This window comes from Dryas octopetala, chromosome 7 (assembly GCF_963921425.1).
Source record: "Dryas octopetala chromosome 7, drDryOcto1.1, whole genome shotgun sequence".
In the NCBI taxonomy this organism is placed as follows: domain Eukaryota; kingdom Viridiplantae; phylum Streptophyta; class Magnoliopsida; order Rosales; family Rosaceae; genus Dryas; species Dryas octopetala.
In genome coordinates, this window is record NC_141372.1 from 14,088,231 (window position 1) to 14,108,656 (window position 20,426).

At 38.6% G+C, this 20,426-nt stretch overlaps 1 non-coding gene and 1 pseudogene across 1 annotated transcript; one reads left to right on the forward strand and one right to left on the reverse strand.

The window, feature by feature from the left end:
* The first annotated feature begins 5,291 nt into the window (after positions 1-5,291).
* Positions 5,292-10,832, forward strand: LOC147279911 (uncharacterized; annotated as a pseudogene).
* On the reverse strand, positions 5,895-6,001 carry LOC147279912 (small nucleolar RNA R71). Its single transcript, XR_015123717.1, has one exon. It is a non-coding gene; the product is annotated as a small nucleolar RNA R71 (small nucleolar RNA).
* Positions 10,833-20,426: the final 9,594 nt, after the last annotated feature.

Below are 20,426 nucleotides of genomic sequence, written 5' to 3' on the forward strand. Positions count from 1 at the left end.
TGCCCAATACACTAACAGGAAAAGCAATATCAGGTCTTGTGCAGACTTGAGCGTACATAATGCTCCTAACCAGTGAGGCATAAGGCTTGTCATTCATTTCCATTCTCTCTTGAGCTGTTTGAGGTGCCTGTTTCTTGTTTAACTTATCTCCTTTTGTAATGGGAACTTCACCTCCTGCACAAGTCTCCATGTTGAACATTTTAAGCACCTTTTCAATATAGCCCTTTTGTGATAGTCCGAGTAACCCTTTCTCTCTCTATCTCTGCTAATTTCAATGCTTAACACACAAGAGGCTTCACCCAAATCTGTCATTTCAAAATGCTTTGACAGAAACATCTTGGTATCGTGTAAAAAGGTCAAGTTGCTGCTAGCTAAAAGGATATCATCAACATATGGGATCAAAATAATGAAATTTCTCCCACAGACCTTAAGGTATATACACTCATCTGCTGGATTTTCTATAAAACCCTGTGATCTCACCACTTCATCAAATTTCAGATACCATTGCCTAGATGCTTGTTTCAAACCATAAATAGATTTATCTAGCTTGCAAACCAAATGATTCTCCCCTTCTTGAATGAAACCCTCTGGCTGCTGCATGTATATATCTTCATCAAGGTTTCCATTCAAGAATGCAGTTTTTACATCCATTTGATGAAGTGACAAGTCAAAATGTGCTACAAGTGCCATTATGACTCGAAATGAGTCTTTTGTGGAAACAGGAGAAAATGTATCATTGTAATCAACCCCTTCTTGCTGTGTGAAGCCCTTGGCAACTAACCTTGCCTTATATCTGTCAATTTTCCCTTTTGAATCCCTTTTGGTTTTAAAAACCCACTTGCAACCTATACGTTTACACCCTTGAGGTCTTTCCATCAATTTCCAGACACCATTCTTCTTCATTGATTCTAATTCAGATTTCATAGCTACTAGCCACTTATCATTTTGTTCACTAAGAAAAGCCTGCCTAAAAGTGGTTGGATCATCTATATTGTTAATGTCATGCTCAGATTCCTGCAAGTAGACCAGATAATCATCAGACAAGGCTGATTTCCTCTCTCTTTGTGATCTTCTTAATTCTATGTTGTCATTCTGAGTTGACAGATTTACTTGATTTGCTGGTGGTTGCTCAATAATTTGCTCAGATGGTTGAGGATTATTCTCAGCTTCTAAAGGCTTCTCATTGTTCAAGTCTTTATGAGGTAAAACTAAGACTGATGGATTCTCACTGCTATCTAGTAGCTCATCAAAGACAAAACCTTCCTCTTTTGTGTCAACTGTACCATCTTCTATAAACACAGCTTTTTGTGTTTCAACAAATTTGGTTATGTTATTTGGACAATAGAATCTATACCTCTTTGTTTATCTGGATATCCAACAAAATAGCAGCTAGTAGTTTTCAGGTCTAGTTTCTTTTCCATAGGATTGTATAACTTGGCTTCTGCCTTGTAGCCCTAAACTCTAAGATGATTTAGACTAGGTTTCCTATTGTTCCAAAGTTCAAAAGGTATCTTATTCACACTTTTGGTAGGTACTCTATTCAAAATGTAGTTTGCTGCCTTAAGAGCTTCTCTCCAAAGAAAAATGGGAAGGTCAGAACAACACATCATACTCCTAATCATGTCTTTCAAGGTTCTATTGCGCCTCTCTGCAACTCCATTTTGTTGTGGGGTTCTTGGATTTGTGTATTGGGCAACAATGCCTTCTTGTTGTAGAAACCTTGCAAAGGGACCTGGATTTTGAGTGTTCATTTTACGTTATTTTATGATACTAACTCCCTAACCTAGAGTGTTAGAACTCGATCCTTTTGTGTCTGTTGTCTTGTTTTTGTGTTTTTAGGTCGAATGAAGCATAAATAAGAAATAGGAGCAAATGAAGTCGTTTTGGGACATTTCCTGGTCAAACTAGGAAAATGGGTCAACTCTTGGTTGAACCAGGAAAAGAGCTGAAATCCTAGTCAAATGAGGATTCCTAGTCACACTAGGAAACATCAAGTTCATAACCATCATTGTTGAGCCAGAAATGAGAAATGAGAAATCCTAATTGGAACAGGAATTCCTGGTTGAAATAGGAAACCTAACCCTACTAGGGAAAGGAGTCCTAATGACACTAGGAGACTCCAGGGGCAATATGGTCATTACGAGAAGTCAAAATGGATAAGGAATCTTTCATTTACAAGAAATCCTAGTTGGACTAGGAAAGGTTGGTCAAAGTAAACTCAATCAAGTCAAGGTTTCAGAAGCTTCTAGAAGGTGGACATCCATGTAATCAAATGGAGGGAAGAAATGAATTCGAATCCAAGAGGGAGAGAGGGGTAAAATTGGAAGTCAAAATCAATGATCAACTGTGCCACATCATCACATGACATGGACTACACATGCAGCTCATGCACTATGGGCCATGAGCATAACCCTGGCCCAAAGGACCAAGGCCATGTGCCTATTGCAAGCCCAATTGGAGGAAGCCCAAGTTGTGTCATTGCAAGGTCTAAGAGCCCAAGTCATACAGCCATGCGCAAGCCATGCATACCTAAAGCCCATCACGCCACTTGCTTGTTGCAGCCAGCCCATGTTTTTTTAATTGAAACCCTAGCCCATCACGCCAAGAAAGAGAAAGCCCAAGGAATCCTAGCTGAAAAAGAAGTCAAAACCTTGGAAAATAGAGTACCAATTTCGACAGCAATTCTGTAATTCTCCAGAATGAATCGGGTAGCATGCCATATAAGGTTGGAAAGATACGGATGTTAGCTTCACAGGGAATTTTACGGATTTCGATTCCGAGTTTTCTAGCTCAAGATATGGTCATTTTAGTGGAGGTAGCGCAACAGTTCTGCGAGCTGAAAAGAGAGTTACGCCCAAAAAAAGCCCATATCAGCCCAAATATAAGGTTGGAAAGATACGGATGTAAGCTTCATAGGGAATTTTACGGATTTCGATTCCGAGTTTTCTAGCTCAAGATATGGTCATTTTAGTGGAGGTAGCGCAACAGTTCCGCGAGCTGAAAATGAAGTTACGCCCAAAAAAAGCCCAAATCAGCCCAAGGCCCATGCTTGGCCGAAAATTATAAGTCTTGGTGTGCAAGGAATGCACTTATCCCACATTGAAGAGAAAGAGAAATCTCAGCCCCACTCTCCTCTATAAATACATCTTTATAACTCAAATAGAGGGTTCTCCTCTCTGAAATTTCAGAAACCCTAGCTGTTCTCTCTCTCTCTCTTGTAGCCGCCAATACCCTAGCCTCCTTTCTCTCTCTTTCTTTTCTCACGTAGCCTAGGAACCCTAGCAGCCCCCATTATTTCTCTTTCCTTGCCGCAGCCACCATCATCTCTCTTTCTTTATTTTTCTGCTGAACCGAAGGAGGAGGAAGAAGTCAAGCCGCTGCCACCTTGTGCCGCCGCCGCTGCCACTCTCTAAGGATGTTCTCTTTGTTTTTCTTTTGGAATTCTAGTTTTTAATTGTTTTGTTTAATTAGTTTGCTTTCCAACATGGATTGAGAATTTATTTATATTATTCTGATTTTCTTTTCTATTTTAATTATGTAGGTGATAAGATGAATATTATACTACATGTATATACCTCTTTCACTTAGTTTTTGTGCCATTTTGTTAGAAGATTGTAAGTGTTTTTGATGCTTTCTCACATTCTCTGTCTCAGGAGCAGCATAAGGGCATTTGGTGAAAATACATGCAAACAGAGGAATTTTTGAGTAAAGTCGGTTGGAGATGAAAGAACACATCTTGAAGTTCATTGTGTGATTTTTGTAGATTTTTCCACCCAGCCAATTGATACAGTTTTTCAAGTGAAGTCAGCCAAACTCCAGACTGGACAGATTAGACCTCCGAAGCTTGCGGGTGAAGAAAGTCCATTCTAAAAGCATTATTCAAAGAAACTTCCTTCTTGACTTTGGAAGCTGACGTCCATACCTTTCTAACGCCATCTGATTCATCAAATTCTAAGATAATTTGGTCATCCAACGATCAAAGGCGGTGCACTGCTGTGATGTCCAACTAAGAATAGGAAAGTTAAAATTAGTAACTTATTATTTTAAGTTTCCCTCTCTGCCAAGGATTGCTTGGACGGTTCGGAAGTCCCTATGGAGTTAGGATTCTGTTTTCAAAAACCTATAAGAGGGATGCCCTAGTAAAAAGGAGAGGAGGAAGGATTTCTGGGAGCTGCGCGCAACAGGGGACATTCAGCCTCTGGATTTGCTGTCAAGGGTGTCTTTACTTTCTTATGTTTTTGTTTAATATGACTATGCAGAACTAATCCCTTTGCTAGGGTGAGGCCGTGAGCCTTAACATGAATACGTAGAGTTTTCTTTCGGTTGCTTAAGTGTGGTCCATGTTTGCTTTGATATTCTCAATTTCTGATTTTATACTATCTTTGTGTCTTGATGATTGATCATCATTAGGGCGTTTAGAAAAGTGATTTGATGCAATTTTGAATGAATGTCACATTAAAAATTGGCCATAGCTTCTTGTGATTGAGAATTGTAATTTCTCTTAAGGCGAATGTCACGCTCTTAGGGATTGCATGGGTTATCAAAAGGTTTTTACACAGAGTTTAATGAATCACTCATGTTAAAATTTGATCTAAATGTCATGGACGAATTGCATGTTGTGGTATATGTTTTAGCTTGAATGTCACAAGTAAAGCTTACATAAGGGAAACCTAACCTTCAAAGTGGCGTGTGTTCCATCACTTAAGTAATTGAGAGAGATACGTAGGATTGTTAATGGTGAAGGCTGAACCTTAGTGCTTTGTCAATTTGATTTTCTTAAGCTATTCTCGCTACCTCTTGCTGCTATTTTTGCGTGTTTTGTTAGGTCATTAGTCTATAAATCAATTCCCCATTTTAGATACTTTGTCTACATCACGTAGGTTAGGACTTTAGTATTGTTAATTTAGTCCAGTTTATAGAGTTAACTGAGTTAAATACCTCAAAACTCATCCACTGTTTATACCAGTCCCTGAGGAGATCGACCTTGCTTGAGCCGTTCTATACTACAACAACCTTGTTCTCTTGCAAGTATTTTGTATGGTTTTACCCTTGTTTTGCAGGTGGTAAAATCACTATCAAGAAATTGGCGTCGTTGCCGGGGACTGTGCCAACAGTTCCCGAGTTTTTTTGTGTTTATTTTGCTTAGTTAGCTAATTACTCGTTACATTCTAAAAATAAAAAAAAATAAAAAAAAAATTTTTTTTTGTTTAGTTGGTTCTTTTATTATTGTATTTTGTGTTCTTTATTTGTGACATATTATTTTGGTTGTATCTTCAGGTTATAGGTAGTATATGGTGATTGGAACAAGGTCCCAGAATCAAACTCTTGCTGCCTACGACCCTGAACCAGAGAGAACTGCAAGGAAGTTAGCTAGAGAAAGATATTTAGCACAAGATTCCAGCTTATGTGATACTTCTCTTGCCGATCTGTTTCGTGAATCTGAGAATAGTACATCTATTGTCAAACCATCTTCATTGCCATCGTCACAGAGACCACTTGTCTTAGCTATGGCTCTTGCTTTACCTGCGGCAGGACAACCTTTGAGGAATTCATTGGCAGCAAGAGCCAATGCACTGCCAAGATGCATCACCTATCCAGCTGTGGAGGACGGCACCACCTTTGAAATCAAGCCTCACATCCTCAACATCTTGCCCTCGTTCCATGGTTTGCCAAACAGCGATCCTAACATGCATCTGGCTGACTTCCTTGAAGCGTGTGACAATACCATAATCAGGGGTTTCTCGTCTGAAGCTATCAAGTTACGCCTTTTTCCGTTCTCCTTAAAGGACAAGGCCAAGACGTGGCTACATTCACTCCCTGCAAATAGTATTACAACGTGGGCACAACTGCAAGACAAGTTTCTCAACAAGTTTTTCCCTTCTTCCAAGACTCTTGCGCTCAAGAAAGAAATATTAGCCTTTGCTCAAAAACCAAATGAGTCGTTCCATGAAGCATGGGAAAGGTACAATGAACTCTACGTCAAATGCCCTCACGCTGGGTTTGATGCCGACCTTCAAATGAACATCTTTTACGACGGTCTCAATGCAATCACCAAGAGCCAAGTTAATGCATCCGCTGGAGGGTCTCTAATGTCTAAATCAGCAAGGGAAGCTTTTGAGTTGTATGATATGATGGCATCTGAATCCCAACAATGGACAGAAGAACAAACCCAAAAGAGAGGAGTTTTCGAAATGTCTCAAGGTTCTCCTCATGTTTCTGCCCAAATTGCTAAGTTAGAAAAGACGTTCAACGCAAAGATTGATGCGTTATTGCAGGCTTCTTCAATACCAAGTCCACAACAGTCATGTGCCATATGTAGTGAACCAACTCATGACGTTACACAGTGCCCCAACAAAGACAGTTTCCCAGAGCTTGTGCAAGAGCATGTCAACATGATGAATAATTATAATAGGCCTAGAAACGACCCCTTCTCCAATACATATAACCCTGGGTGGAAGAACCATCCCAATTTTGGTTGGGGTGGCAACCAACAAGGCCGGACATATCATCAACAACCATATCAACAAGCAGCCGTGCCTCCCAAGCCTTCCATTGAAGATCAATTGTCAAAATTCATGGAGGCTACTCAAAAATATATAGAGAGTAATGCACAAGATATGCAAAATGTGAAGGCATCTATTAAAAACCTGGAGCAGCAGGTTGGGCAGCTAGCCCACCAAAACAGTGAGAGAGAAAAGGGACGGTTTCCTAGCCAACCCGTGCCAAATCCGAGAGGCCAAGAGCACTGCAAAGTCGTCAGGACATTAAGAAATGGGAAGAGCTATGACAATTGACATAGGGACTTGAATAATGAAGATTCAGAAGAGGAGGAACTCTTGGAAGAAGTGCCAGTTAGCTTGCCAAAGGCCACTGCCATGCCAAATCAAGAACCTAGTGACAGCAGTGATATCCCAACCCGATCAGCAGCAGAGTATGCCAAAGCCCAGGCACGGCCAGGCCATATTCCGCAAGTTTCTAGCACCCTTTTTGCACCAAGTGACAGCCCAGTTTACGTGCCACCACTGCCATTTCCTCAAAGGCAGCAACAGCGTTCCAAGGACCAACAAGCCATAGAATTCATGAAGACTTTAGCTAAGGTCCAGATCAATTTACCCCTGCTGGATGCAATAAAACAAATTCCATCTTATGCCAAGTTCCTCAAGGAGTTGTGTGCCAACAAAAAGAAATTTTTAGAATATGAGAAGGTGATTTTGACGGAGCAATGCAGTGCAGTCCTTCTTCATAAGCTTCCACCTAAGAAGAAAGACCCAGGGAGTTTCACTATATCTTGCACGATTGGTAATCTTGAACTTCAAAAAGTTCTAATTGACCATGGCGCTAGCATTAACCTTATGCCTTACTCTGTATTTAAAAAGCTAGGGAAAGGGGAGCTGAAACCTACCTCAGTTAGTTTGCAATTGGCGGACAGATCTGTCACTTACCCAATGGGCATAATCGAAGATCTCATTATCAAGGTGGATAAATTTTATATCCCAGCTGACTTTATAGTGCTTGACATGGTAGAGGATGATGACATCCCTCTCATTCTGGGCCGACCCTTCATGGCCACTGCTCGGACACTTATTGATGTTGAAGCGGGCACTTTGACATTCAGAATACAGGACCAGTCAGTTGTATATAAATTGTACGAGGCTGCCAAACTCCCATCTGAGCCTGAAGAGTGTTTTCGTGTTGATGTCTTGGATGGGATAGTACATGCCCATTTTGTTTCAAGATCTTCTAAAGATGAGTTACAAAACTGCCTTACCAACCATGATGCTAGTTTTGACATGGAAGACGAAGTCGTGGATCTCATTGCTGCCCTAGACAAAGCACCACTTCAGTACCCAAAGTGGCGACATGTGTATGAGAGTCTTGGGACACCTAAGTCGACCCTCCCTCCTTCCATTGAGCAAGCTCCCAAACTGGAGTTCAAACCATTGCCGTGCCATCTCAAGTATGCTCACTTAGGGTTGAATGAGACTTTACCTGTCATTATTGCTGCTGATCTTAATGATGCCGAGGAAGAAAAATTGCTAAGGGTGCTGCGCAAGTATCAAGGTGCGATTGGGTGGACTATCGCTGACATCAAGGGCATTAGTCCGTCCATGTGTATGCATAGGATTTTGATGGAAGACGAAACCAAGCCCACTATTGAAGCTCAAAGACGTCTAAATCCTATTATGAAGGAAGTTGTCAGGGCTGAGGTGATGAAACTACTGGATGCAGGCATCATTTATCCTATATCTGACAGCAGGTGGGTGAGCCCTACCCAAGTAGTGCCGAAGAAATCTGGCATTACTGTGATTAAGAATGACAACAATGAGCTCGTGCCTACAAGAATGACCACCGGATGGCGAGTCTGTATTGATTATAGGAAGCTCAATGCTGCTACTAGGAAGGACCATTTTCCTTTGCCCTTTATTGATCAGATGCTCGAAAGGTTAGCTGGGCATTCACATTATTGTTTTCTAGATGGTTACTCAGGTTATAATCAAATTCCCATTGCCCCGGAGGACCAAGAAAAGACCACGTTCACGTGCCCTTTTGGCACCTTTGCTTATAGGCGTATGCCTTTTGGTTTGTGCAACGCCCCGGCCACTTTTCAACGGTGTATGATGAGCATTTTCTCCGACATGGTTGAGAGAATCATTGAGGTTTTTATGGATGACTTTTCAGTATTTGGCGATTCTTTTGATATGTGCTTGGATAATTTATCGTTGGTTTTGGCGAGATGTAGGGACACTAACCTTGTTCTGAACTGGGAGAAGTGCCATTTTATGGTTAAGCAGGGTATTGTGTTAGGGCATTTAGTCTCAAGTCAGGGAATTGAGGTGGACAAAGCAAAAGTTGATGTGATAGCCTAACTGCCGCCACCTGCCTCTGTGAAGGATGTGAGGTCCTTCCTTGGACATGCTGGGTTTTATAGGAGGTTTATTAAGGACTTCTCCAAGCTCAGCCGGCCTTTATGCAACCTCCTTGCAAAGGACGTCCCATTTGCATTTGACAAAGCATGCCTTGACGCCTTTAATGCATTGAAACAACTTCTTATTTTAGCCCCCATCATTACAGCCCCGAATTGGAGTTTGCCCTTTGAACTTATGTGCGATGCCTCCGACTATGCTGTAGGTGCTGTCCTTAGTCAGCGACGAGACAAGCTCCCCCATGTTATATATTATGCCAGCCGCACCTTAAATGATGCTCAACTGAATTATGCTACTACGGAGAAAGAATTACTTGCGGTGATTTTTGCTCTTGAGAAGTTTAGATCTTACCTAATTGGTGCTAAGGTCATCGTATATTCCGATCATTCTGCTCTCAAGTATCTATTGTCTAAAAAGGATGCCAAGCCAAGATTGATTAGATGGGTCTTACTTCTGCAAGAATTTGATTTGGAGATCCGAGATAAAAAGGGAAGTGAAAATGTGGTGGCAGATCACCTCTCTCGGATTGTCAATCCAAGCAATGAAGAGGAGGATTTACTTCCACTCCACGAAAGTTTTCCGGATGAGCAGCTTTTCAGTATCTCCCACCATGTGCCATGGTATGCAGACATTGTAAATTATTTGGCGTGTGGAGTTGTTCCTCAAGAATTCAGCTCTCAACAGAAAAAGAAGTTCCTTTCCACAGTCAGATTCTATTATTGGGATGAGCCCTATCTCTATAAGCATTGTGCAGATCAAATCATTAGAAGATGTGTACCCATGGAAGAGCAAGAGAGCATTTTGAAGTTTGCGCATCACTATGCATGTGGGGGGCATTTCGGCCCAAGAAGGACAGCAGCCAACATATTGCAGAGTGGCTTCTTTTGGCCGTCTCTTTTTAAGGATGCATATACTTGGTGTCGTGCATGTGATAAGTGTCAAAGAGTTGGCAATCTATCTCAAAGAAATGAGATGCCCCAGCAGAGTATTTTGGTGATTGAATTGTTCGATGTGTGGGGCATTGATTTCATGGGGCCTTTCCCCTCTTCACATGGCAATCTGTACATTTTAGTCGCTGTGGACTACGTTTCTAAGTGGGTGGAGGCAATAGCTTCTCCAACATGCAAAAGTTCTGTGGTGTTGGGTTTCCTACAGAACACCATTTTCCCACGGTTTGGAGTCCCTCGTGCTGTCATTAGTGATGAGGGAAAGCATTTCTTAAACCGCACCATAACTGCCCTTTTTGCCAAATATCATATCACTCATCGAGTCGCCACTGCTTACCATCCACAGACATCTGGACAAGCTGAGGTATCTAATAGAGAGCTTAAGCGAATTCTCGAGAAAACGGTGAGCTCATCTCGAAAAGACTGGAGTTTAAAGCTTAATGATGCTCTGTGGGCCTACAGGACAGCATATAAGACACCAATTGGGATGTCTCCTTTTCGTTTGGTGTATGGAAAAGCCTGCCATCTGCCTATGGAACTTGAGCACAAGGCATATTGGGCTATTAAGCAGCTAAATTTTGACTCCCAAGCAGCAGGAGAGAAAAGGAAGTTGCAGTTGAATGAACTTGAAGAAATAAGGAATGAGGCCTATGAGAATGCAAAGATTTACAAGGATAAGACCAAGAAGTTTCACGATGCTCACATTCTTCGTAAAGAGTTTCATCCTGGCCAGAAAGTTTTGCTTTTTAATTCAAGGCTGAAGCTTTTTCCAGGAAAGCTCAAATCACGTTGGAATGGTCCATACCTTGTCACTCAAATTTATCCTCATGGAGCTGTTGATATACAAAATATGCATACTGGTTTTGTGTTCAAGGTTAATGGACACCGCCTGAAGCTTTACAAGGAATCCCCATATGATCTTGCTAAGGAGTCCCTCTCTTTGACAGAACCTGCTGGCTGAGCCACATTGCCTTCAGCATTGTCTAGCTATAGACATTAAATCAAGCGCTTCTTGGGAGGCAACCCAAGCACTTATCTTTTCTTTTTATTTTTGGTAATTTTCTGTTTTTTTTTTACGTATTCTTTTGCATCTAAGTTCTAATTCTGGTATCTTGTTGTAGGTACAGTTGTTACGAGCTCTCCAGCAAATTCCTAAGTCTTATTGTGGACTGGCGAAGTGACTTTCATACTCACATGACCGAGAACAAATGTTAAGTACCAGCTGAGACACCAAAAGCCTACATTTTGGGGGTTGAGGCACCCAAATTTTGCATTAAGGCCTTTAGAGTAGCCTCCCCCCTGACCATGAGCTTCTATATGTCCAATATGAGGTGTAAGAGTGAATTTTGCAAGGAACATCATAGAGGAAGTCCATCTTGGGTAGCTGTTTTATTAGGAGTAGTTTTGAAGTTCCCATGTGCCCAAGTTCAATTTCTCAGTTATTTTTGGCTAAGGGATGGTTCCTCCAGGTCAGTTGTGACCCTACGAAGCTGTTTTGGGTGCTGTTTTGGGCTAGAGCATAGGGCATTACAATTTTGCCTTTTTGGCCTCATTTTGGTCATTTTCTAATTCTGAGCCTTATGCGAATTATGGTGTTTTTGGTGGGAATCTGGTGCTAGAGACATGTTTAATATGGGCATTATGATGTTTAGGAAAAAGTTTGGGGGTGCCTTCGGCCCTAAATTGTGAATTGGGGTGCTGAGAAGTTCATTTTTTGGCACAAACTGCTGCTGCTGTTTTTTCCAGGTGTTCTTCAGCTTCCGTCACTAAAAACCTTTTGCAGGGGCTGTTCATCAGATTTTTCGTTGCAAAAAGGATTATGCCACCCCTTTAGCAGCGGTTTTCTGGAAAAAACACCGTCGCTAAAAGCTATTATCAAAGAAAAAAAAAAGAAAACGCTGCTGCCTACATTCATCCTAGTCTCGGGTCTGGGCATCCTTTTGCTTCATCTCACCTCCACTTTTTGCAGCTCTTTGTCCCACACATATCCACCATCATTCTCCACTTTCTCATTCAATTCCTCCACACGCTGGAGCCAAAATGGGTGTGTCCTCTTCCTTTTGTTTTTCTTTTCTTGCCCTCTCTATACTTTGCATTATTTGTTTCTTTTTAGCATTGAGGACACTGCTTGGATTAAGTTTGGGGGTGGAAAATATTGGTTGTTACATGTGTTTTCAATTTTCTTTTACTTAAAAAAAAAAAAAGGAATAAATTTTATGAACCATATAACTAAAGCAAGAAATTGATGAGTTAAATAAGGCTGAATTGTTACATACATATTTGTGGAGACTTTTAATACCCTGTGAGTTTTTGCAACCATTCTTTATTTATGAGGGATTACAAATCAACTCTATTTTTTTCTTTCTGTGCTCTTTATTGATATATAGATGATCTCATTATCTTTCTTTTGATCAATTGCTATGAATATCATCAATATGAACCTTTGCATCTTAACAAGGCTTGTCATGAAATTATCATTTTGCTTTTAGGAAAGGATAGTAGGCCATTTTTGGAACGTTTGCTAGCCTTTCAAGCCAACCTTGATACAATTTTATCTTTAGTCACCCGGTTGAGCCTTAAAATAAAGCCTTTCCTTTGTTAAACCTTGTTATCTCTGCCAATCCTCAAGTTTGGGGGAATCGCCCTTTCATTATATTATCCTACCTTATCTAAGGAGTTATAGAGGCTCGCTTATGGTTAAAAGAAAAGAAAGAGAATTTGCGCAAGGCTTGAAAAGAAAAATGTGTTGTGAAAGATCAAGAAGTCAAAGAATACATCTATGCCGTACCTCTCCCTGTTAAAAAAAAAAAAAAAAAAAAAAAAAAGAAAAAAAAAGGGAAAAAGAAAGAAGAAGTAGGGGGTGTATGTGTGTGAAATTCATAAAGTTGAAAGTTCAAAAAGCTAGTCTTTGCCACAAAGTGCAAAAATGCCAAAGAACCATGAGTTTGTTTTCTATCACTTCCTTAGATCTTTGTGTTTCCTTTATCCTTCACCCTCAGCTGTTCATTACAACCTAAAAGAAAAAGTCCTAACTAGATCCTAAGAGCAATATGGTATGATTATGGGGAGTTAGTTGAGATCTGGTTCAAATTCATGGTAATTGGTATCCTTTCGTGAGATCATAATTTTAATTTCCACTTTAGTTCGTTTTTCATGATATATATGTGAGATTTAGTTTTTCTTATCTACATCAATCTACTCACATATGTTTGAGAGAGATCTTTAACCAACTTCTGAGTGCTTTTATTCTGAGAGAAACACCTGTGAGAATTCGAAGTTGAAGCTAAGAGTTATATGACATTTTGAGTCTTATTTGGCTTTGAAATGGATTGTGGAAGTTGTTGGTTTGTTCTTTATAAAACCTCTGAGTTGGGAATTGAAACAAGCTAATCTCTAATTGTTTTAAAGGTGACATAAGTTCCTGGGACTAATGAAGGAGTAAAATCCGTTTTCTAAAGCTTATGTTTCTGTTCTTTGTTTTTTTTTTTTTTATTTTGCTTGAGGACCAGCAAAAATCTAAGTTTGGGGGTGTTTGATAAGATGAATATTATACTACATGTATATACCTCTTTCACTTAGTTTTTGTGCCATTTTGTTAGAAGATTGTAAGTGTTTTTGATGCTTTCTCACATTCTCTGTCTCAGGAGCAGCATAAGGGCATTTGGTGAAAATACATGCAAACAGAGGAATTTTTGAGTAAAGTCGGTTGGAGATGAAAGAACACATCTTGAAGTTCATTGTGTGATTTTTGTAGATTTTTCCACCCAGCCAATTGATACAGTTTTTCAAGTGAAGTCAGCCAAACTCCAGACTGGACAGATTAGACCTCCGAAGCTTGCGGGTGAAGAAAGTCCATTCTAAAAGCATTATTCAAAGAAACTTCCTTCTTGACTTTGGAAGCTGACGTCCATACCTTTCTAACGCCATCTGATTCATCAAATTCTAAGATAATTTGGTCATCCAACGATCAAAGGCGGTGCACTGCTGTGATGTCCAACTAAGAATAGGAAAGTTAAAATTAGTAACTTATTATTTTAAGTTTCCCTCTCTGCCAAGGATTGCTTGGACGGTCCGGAAGTCCCTATGGAGTTAGGATTCTGTTTTCAAAAACCTATAAGAGGGATGCCCTAGTAAAAAGGAGAGGAGGAAGGATTTCTGGGAGCTGCGCGCAACAGGGGACATTCAGCCTCTGGATTTGCTGTCAAGGGTGTCTTTACTTTCTTATGTTTTTGTTTAATATGACTATGCAGAACTAATCCCTTTGCTAGGGTGAGGCCGTGAGCCTTAACATGAATACGTAGAGTTTTCTTTCGGTTGCTTAAGTGTGGTCCATGTTTGCTTTGATATTCTCAATTTCTGATTTTATACTATCTTTGTGTCTTGATGATTGATCATCATTAGGGCGTTTAGAAAAGTGATTTGATGCAATTTTGAATGAATGTCACATTAAAAATTGGCCATAGCTTCTTGTGATTGAGAATTGTAATTTCTCTTAAGGCGAATGTCACGCTCTTAGGGATTGCATGGGTTATCAAAAGGTTTTTACACAGAGTTTAATGAATCACTCATGTTAAAATTTGATCTAAATGTCATGGACGAATTGCATGTTGTGGTATATGTTTTAGCTTGAATGTCACAAGTAAAGCTTACATAAGGGAAACCTAACCTTCAAAGTGGCGTGTGTTCCACCACTTAAGTAATTGAGAGAGATACGTAGGATTGTTAATGGTGAAGGCTGAACCTTAGTGCTTTGTCAATTTGATTTTCTTAAGCTATTCTCGCTACCTCTTGCTGCTATTTTTGCGTGTTTTGTTAGGTCATTAGTCTATAAATCAATTCCCCATTTTAGATACTTTGTCTACATCACGTAGGTTAGGACTTTAGTATTGTTAATTTAGTCCAGTTTATAGAGTTAACTGAGTTAAATACCTCAAAACTCATCCACTGTTTATACCAGTCCCTGAGGAGATCGACCTTGCTTGAGCCGTTCTATACTACAACAACCTTGTTCTCTTGCAAGTATTTTGTATGGTTTGACCCTTGTTTTGCAGGTGGTAAAATCACTATCAGTAGGTTTATTTATTTTATCTTGCATGTTAGTTGTAGGTTGATTAATGGATTTGCATGCTTTAACAAATCGTTTATCCGTCTCTTGGACTGTTAGTTTGATGTTTGCATGTATTAAATTTCCATTATCTATTTGAACCCGTCACTAGTTGTTTGCATCCTTTGACTGGCCACCTTAGGGTAATTGCATCTAGTTTATTTGTTAGGTTTAGCTGTGAAATAGTCAAAGACACTAAATCACAAGTAACAAGGGAATAAGAGATTATTCTTGGTAATGGGGTTGGGCGACCTCTATAAGGAAATAGTCAAAGCTTATATGTTGTGCATGTTTGACGTTCTCACGGATCTTAATGACTCTTGCATGGGTAACAGCTGTCTTAGCTTAGCACTAGGGAACATGTAAGTTAACTGATTAAGGAAGGCCCAAGAAGCTCTTAGTTTATGCCTTAGGAGAACAATTGCGAGAAAATAACTAGCAAAACCTTTTTAGCAGTCAAACTTTAATACATTGTGTTTGAATTAATTGTCATTAGCCTTGGATGGTTATTGCATGCTTATCTGATTTGAAACTGAAAACTTAACATTGCAAGATAGAATAAAGGGTGTGTGCGTGTGGTGATGTGTGCGTGTGTTTTCATCTCTTTAAATCCCCCCCACTTAGTTATTCTAGTGATTATTTGAACTGATTTGTTGTTTATTAACCATTCCCTGTGGGATCGACCTCGTGCTTGTACGCTTTGCTACTGATGCGATTCGTGCACTTGCGAGTATACTTTGAATGAAATAGATGTTTATTTTGTTCTAAGAAAACAATCAACAATTTCTACCAGCCTCATCGAATCTTCCATAAAACTCCCCACCCCTATCAGACCTTACCACTTTGATCTTGAGATTTAACTGATTTTCAACTTCAACTTAATTTGAAGATTTTAAACATATCCAGTGCACTAGACTTTTCAGCTATTAAGTACACATAACCAAATCTGGAGAAATCATCTGTAAAAGTAATGAAGTATTTAAAACCATCATGTGTCTGGTAAGGGAAAGGTCCACAAATGTATATGTGTATTAGTTATAGCAGATTTTGGTTTCTAACAGCACCTTTCTTTCTGGCATTTGTGAATTTTCCTTTTACACATTCGATGCACACATCCTCCAAGTCATTGAAATCAAGTGGTGGCAACACTAATTCTTTGCATAAGGTGTTCATTCTTTCCTTTGATATATGTCCAAGTCTTTTAAGCCAAAGTTTGCATGAATTTAGTTTAATTGAATATAGGTTGCTGCTGATTGTGTTAATGGTTGAACCAGAATGCTTGCAATTCAAACGAAAAAGATTGTCAACTAAAATTCCATTGCCAACTAGAACTTTGTTATTGAAAATGCTGAAACCAAATTGATCAAACTCAAAAATGAAGTTTGATTTAACAAGCCTACTAATTGAAACTAAGTTCCTTCTAATGGAAGGTACATATACTGCATCAAGTAATTCCAAAATAAAGCCTGACTCTAATTCAATCCTAACTAAGCCAATGAAGTCCACTTGGATCTTCTCTCCATTGCCTACGAACACCTTCACCTCATCCTTGTTTGGTGGTCTCTTGGTTATGAACCCCTGCAAAGAATTAGTAACATGAATTATTGCACCACTATCAAGCCACTAAGAATCAGAAGGAACCTCTATAGTGTTAGATTCAAAACATACTGAAACATGATCAAAATTACCTTTAGTCTTTCTCTTTTCTAGCCAACGTTTGTACCTCCTACAATCCTTCTTCATATGCCCTGGTTTCTTACAAAAGAAACATTTATTTTGCCCCAGCTTAGGATTGTTTCTATTCCCAACTCTCCCTGCAAAATTGGCCCTGGCAGCAGGTTGAGCATTGTTGGCCCTAGCAGCAAATTGAGCATTATTGTTCTCTCTCGGGTTAGCTTGAATCAGGTTAACATGGTTCTTATCTTTCTCTTTTTTCTGTCTTTGTTCATCTTGTGCACAAATGCCTATCAGATTATCTAGAGTCCAAGTTTCCCTTTGAAAGATATAGTTACTTTTCAGCTGCTTGAATTCACTTGGCAGAGAGTTCAGCCTTACTCCCTCTTCTCGATTGTACCTGATATTAGTCAATTGGTTCAGCAAAATACCTTTTTCAGCCTTTTCAGATTTCTTGAATTTCAGTCCAATAGACTCAAGGAATGTCCTAGCAGTGTCAGAAGGTGGAATGCCACCCCTTACAGCTGGTGACATGGATCTCTGCATAATGAGAATGGCCATCCTATTGGCCTTCTCCCACTTGACATAGTGTGCCTTAACATCTGCTGCTGCATCAGCAGTAGGAATTTCTCGTGTATTTTCCCTTAGTGCTATATCAAAATCCAGCAATCCCAAAGATATCTCAAGGTCTTGCTTCCACTTCTTGTAGTTGGATCCAGTCAGTGTTTCAATAGTGTTATAATTCATTGAAGTGTTGACTGTAGCATTAAAGCAAGATTCACAATTAACACAATCCCCATGAAAACCTTAAAGTTTACTACATTATTAATGCACACCTGTGGGTTGAGAATTAAACATGTATATGATTCACTATAATATGAAAATGCATGAGTTTCTTGAATAAAAAGATTCCCACGTCTGTGGACTGAAGGAATTTCTTTATTAACTCATGTAGTTTATATCACATGCCTTTTCATCATAAGTGATTTCAAATTGAGTTACTCTCATCTGTGGACAGAAAGTTAATCAATTTGATTTCAGTTACGATGCAATATTTTGAGATCAATAACTTTGATTGCAAAATATTTGAATGGACCAAGTTGCTGTGGCTCACTTGATTGATTCAAAATTCTGCAGATTCGATCTATAGGCTGTCAAGTGTGATCTGGTTGATTCTTGATACCAAGATCTCACTTGTTAATCAATATTTTATATATTTAAGTAAACATGCAATCTTATCATTCTTAGTTTAACATAATATTTATGATACATCAATTGAATAAGTTCAATGACAAATATGCTTGTCTCGATTAAAACAGTACACAATTTGCAGTATGGCTTGCAACATAAAAGTACATGCAGACTTGATATATATATAATTATGCACTTGAATTTGAAAATATGCAAGCAATAAGGTAATATACATTTATATATGCTGGTTAGTATATATATAATCGCTTAATCAAAGTTTCTTGTAAAAATCAGGCAGCATACAAATCGATTTTTGCAAGCAGACATGGTTAAACGTACAGTACATAAATTATTTGTACTCTAACAATCAATCATACTTTCAGATGGAAATTGATTTTAAAGGTTAGCAATCAGATTTTAGAACATGCAACTTAGGCTCTGATACCACATGTTATACTTTATAGTTGCATGTTCTAAAACACATATCTTGGTCTGCCATGAAAAACGATATGAGATCAACTAGTGCAGCAACAAGGAAACTAGAATTCTGCAGAACAATGAAATAAAGAAAACAGAGCTCTTCTCTCACAATCCGATCCCTAAGTCTCTGATTCTAGATGGGGTGAATATTACTTTTGAGAATGCATTGATCGTTTGGAGAGGGACCTCTATTTATATGCTTCACAGCAAGAGTCATTCCCATCAAGGAAAACTTGCGTGTCCTTATGCAATACTAATAGTTAATTAATCCTAAGTCCACAAGAAAATGAGAATCCTTATGATATTTGGTATTGCAGCCGAAAATTTATGGCATACAAAGAACAAAACTCTAGCTGGTTTAAGTTCCTAATCAAACACTGCAGCCCTTTATTCCTAATGTGATTAGAAGACCAACACTTTATGGTTTAAGACAACAATAAGTCTTACATTGACCACAACAAACAGCGTTTTGCATATGTGATACACGTGTTATCTTTGAAGAAGTCGATATGGAACCGATGTCAAGAGGTTTATAAGAGGAGCTGCTATGCCTCTACAATAAAGAGTATAAATCTCTCCCTATTTACATACAAGAAATTACATAAACAATTAAGGAAATTATATACATAATTGGTGTAGGTCATAATAGATCTATTACTCATGCTCAATCAATATTTAGATCCACTGGTCTTGTCTTGCCCTTGATTTTGTAACAAGAAGAGTCCTTTGGTTTTCTGATTTTGGAATGTAATGAGAATCACATATCAAAACAAGCCAAATACAAAGAATGGTAAGCATAACATGTTTCAGCCACTTATAGAATGAACTGATTTGAATTAGCTATTAAAAGTGAATACAAGTAGCCTTATTTTCTTCCTTTCTTTTCTTTTCATTTTTTGTTCTTCTTTTTAACTGTTGTTCTCTAGGATGCTATGAATAATGAACCTGATTAAGCTGTGTGCATTCTATTCCACAAATATGATAAGTAGCTTCTATCCTTACATGGTATATAACTATATAGCCTTAGAATACATATATTGTTGATGGATATAATACAAAGATGGTAAATGATAGCTAATGCTTGAAGAGCATGAAAATATTTAAACAATTAAAAAAAGAAAAAAGAGAGAACATATCTTCTATAACAACAAAACCCAAAAGAAAAAAAGAGTAGTATCTATATGTGTAGGATGAGGATTATCTGTGACAAAATATGCCACCACAGTACATAGCTTTTATTTATGCTAAACCACGGCAGAGATGGAATAGGTCTTTTGGAATACGAATAAGTGAATCTGTAAGAAAAATAAGACTCGAAGAACCTGTTTTGGCCACAAAAATCTCGGTCCACGCATCGTCGTGATGAGAGGCAAGGCTTCCAACCTTTGATGTAGGCGTGCCACTATTCGGCTTGGTGTAGCCGAATAGAAAAAGTACGTGTTACATAAAAGAAATAAAAATAAATATGATGCGTTGGATGAAAAATTTAACTTCTACAAACGATTGAGTGATAGAAAATGAATGGGTAAGGAAATTACTTTGAGAATGAATATCCAAAAATAATAATAATGTTGAAATAAAATAAGCAAGTGCAAAGCAAGAAAATTACTTTAAATGATAAAAGTGTTGGAGTTTTGAAGAAAAGTAAAGTGTAAAAAATGTAAAGGGTGTTGGGAGTTTGAATAGAAAATTTAAAGATTATGAGGAAATTACATGGGCAAAAAATGAAGAAAAGTAAAAGAATACAAATATTGAAAAGTGCAGAGGTTGGAGAAAACACATAAATGAATCAACTACAAATAAAAGACCTTAAAAGGCTACAAAAATGGAAATATTTAAAAATCACATTGTATTGAGTTTTTGGGGTTGTGTGTGTTGAGGAAGGTTACTTCAATTGTTTGTAACTTCCTTTTTTATATTAAGTATTTTCTTTATCTCTAAATTTTGGTAGCCACGTGTGTGGTTTGAAACGAATTACTTTAAAAGTAAGTAGACAACTGTTGATAGCTTTTTAAGCAGTGAGACAACTGTCCAACAAGATAAGAATGATGAGATGAACTGAGTTACTTTTTGAGATAAAGCAAACACTGCCCCAGCCGGAAGATT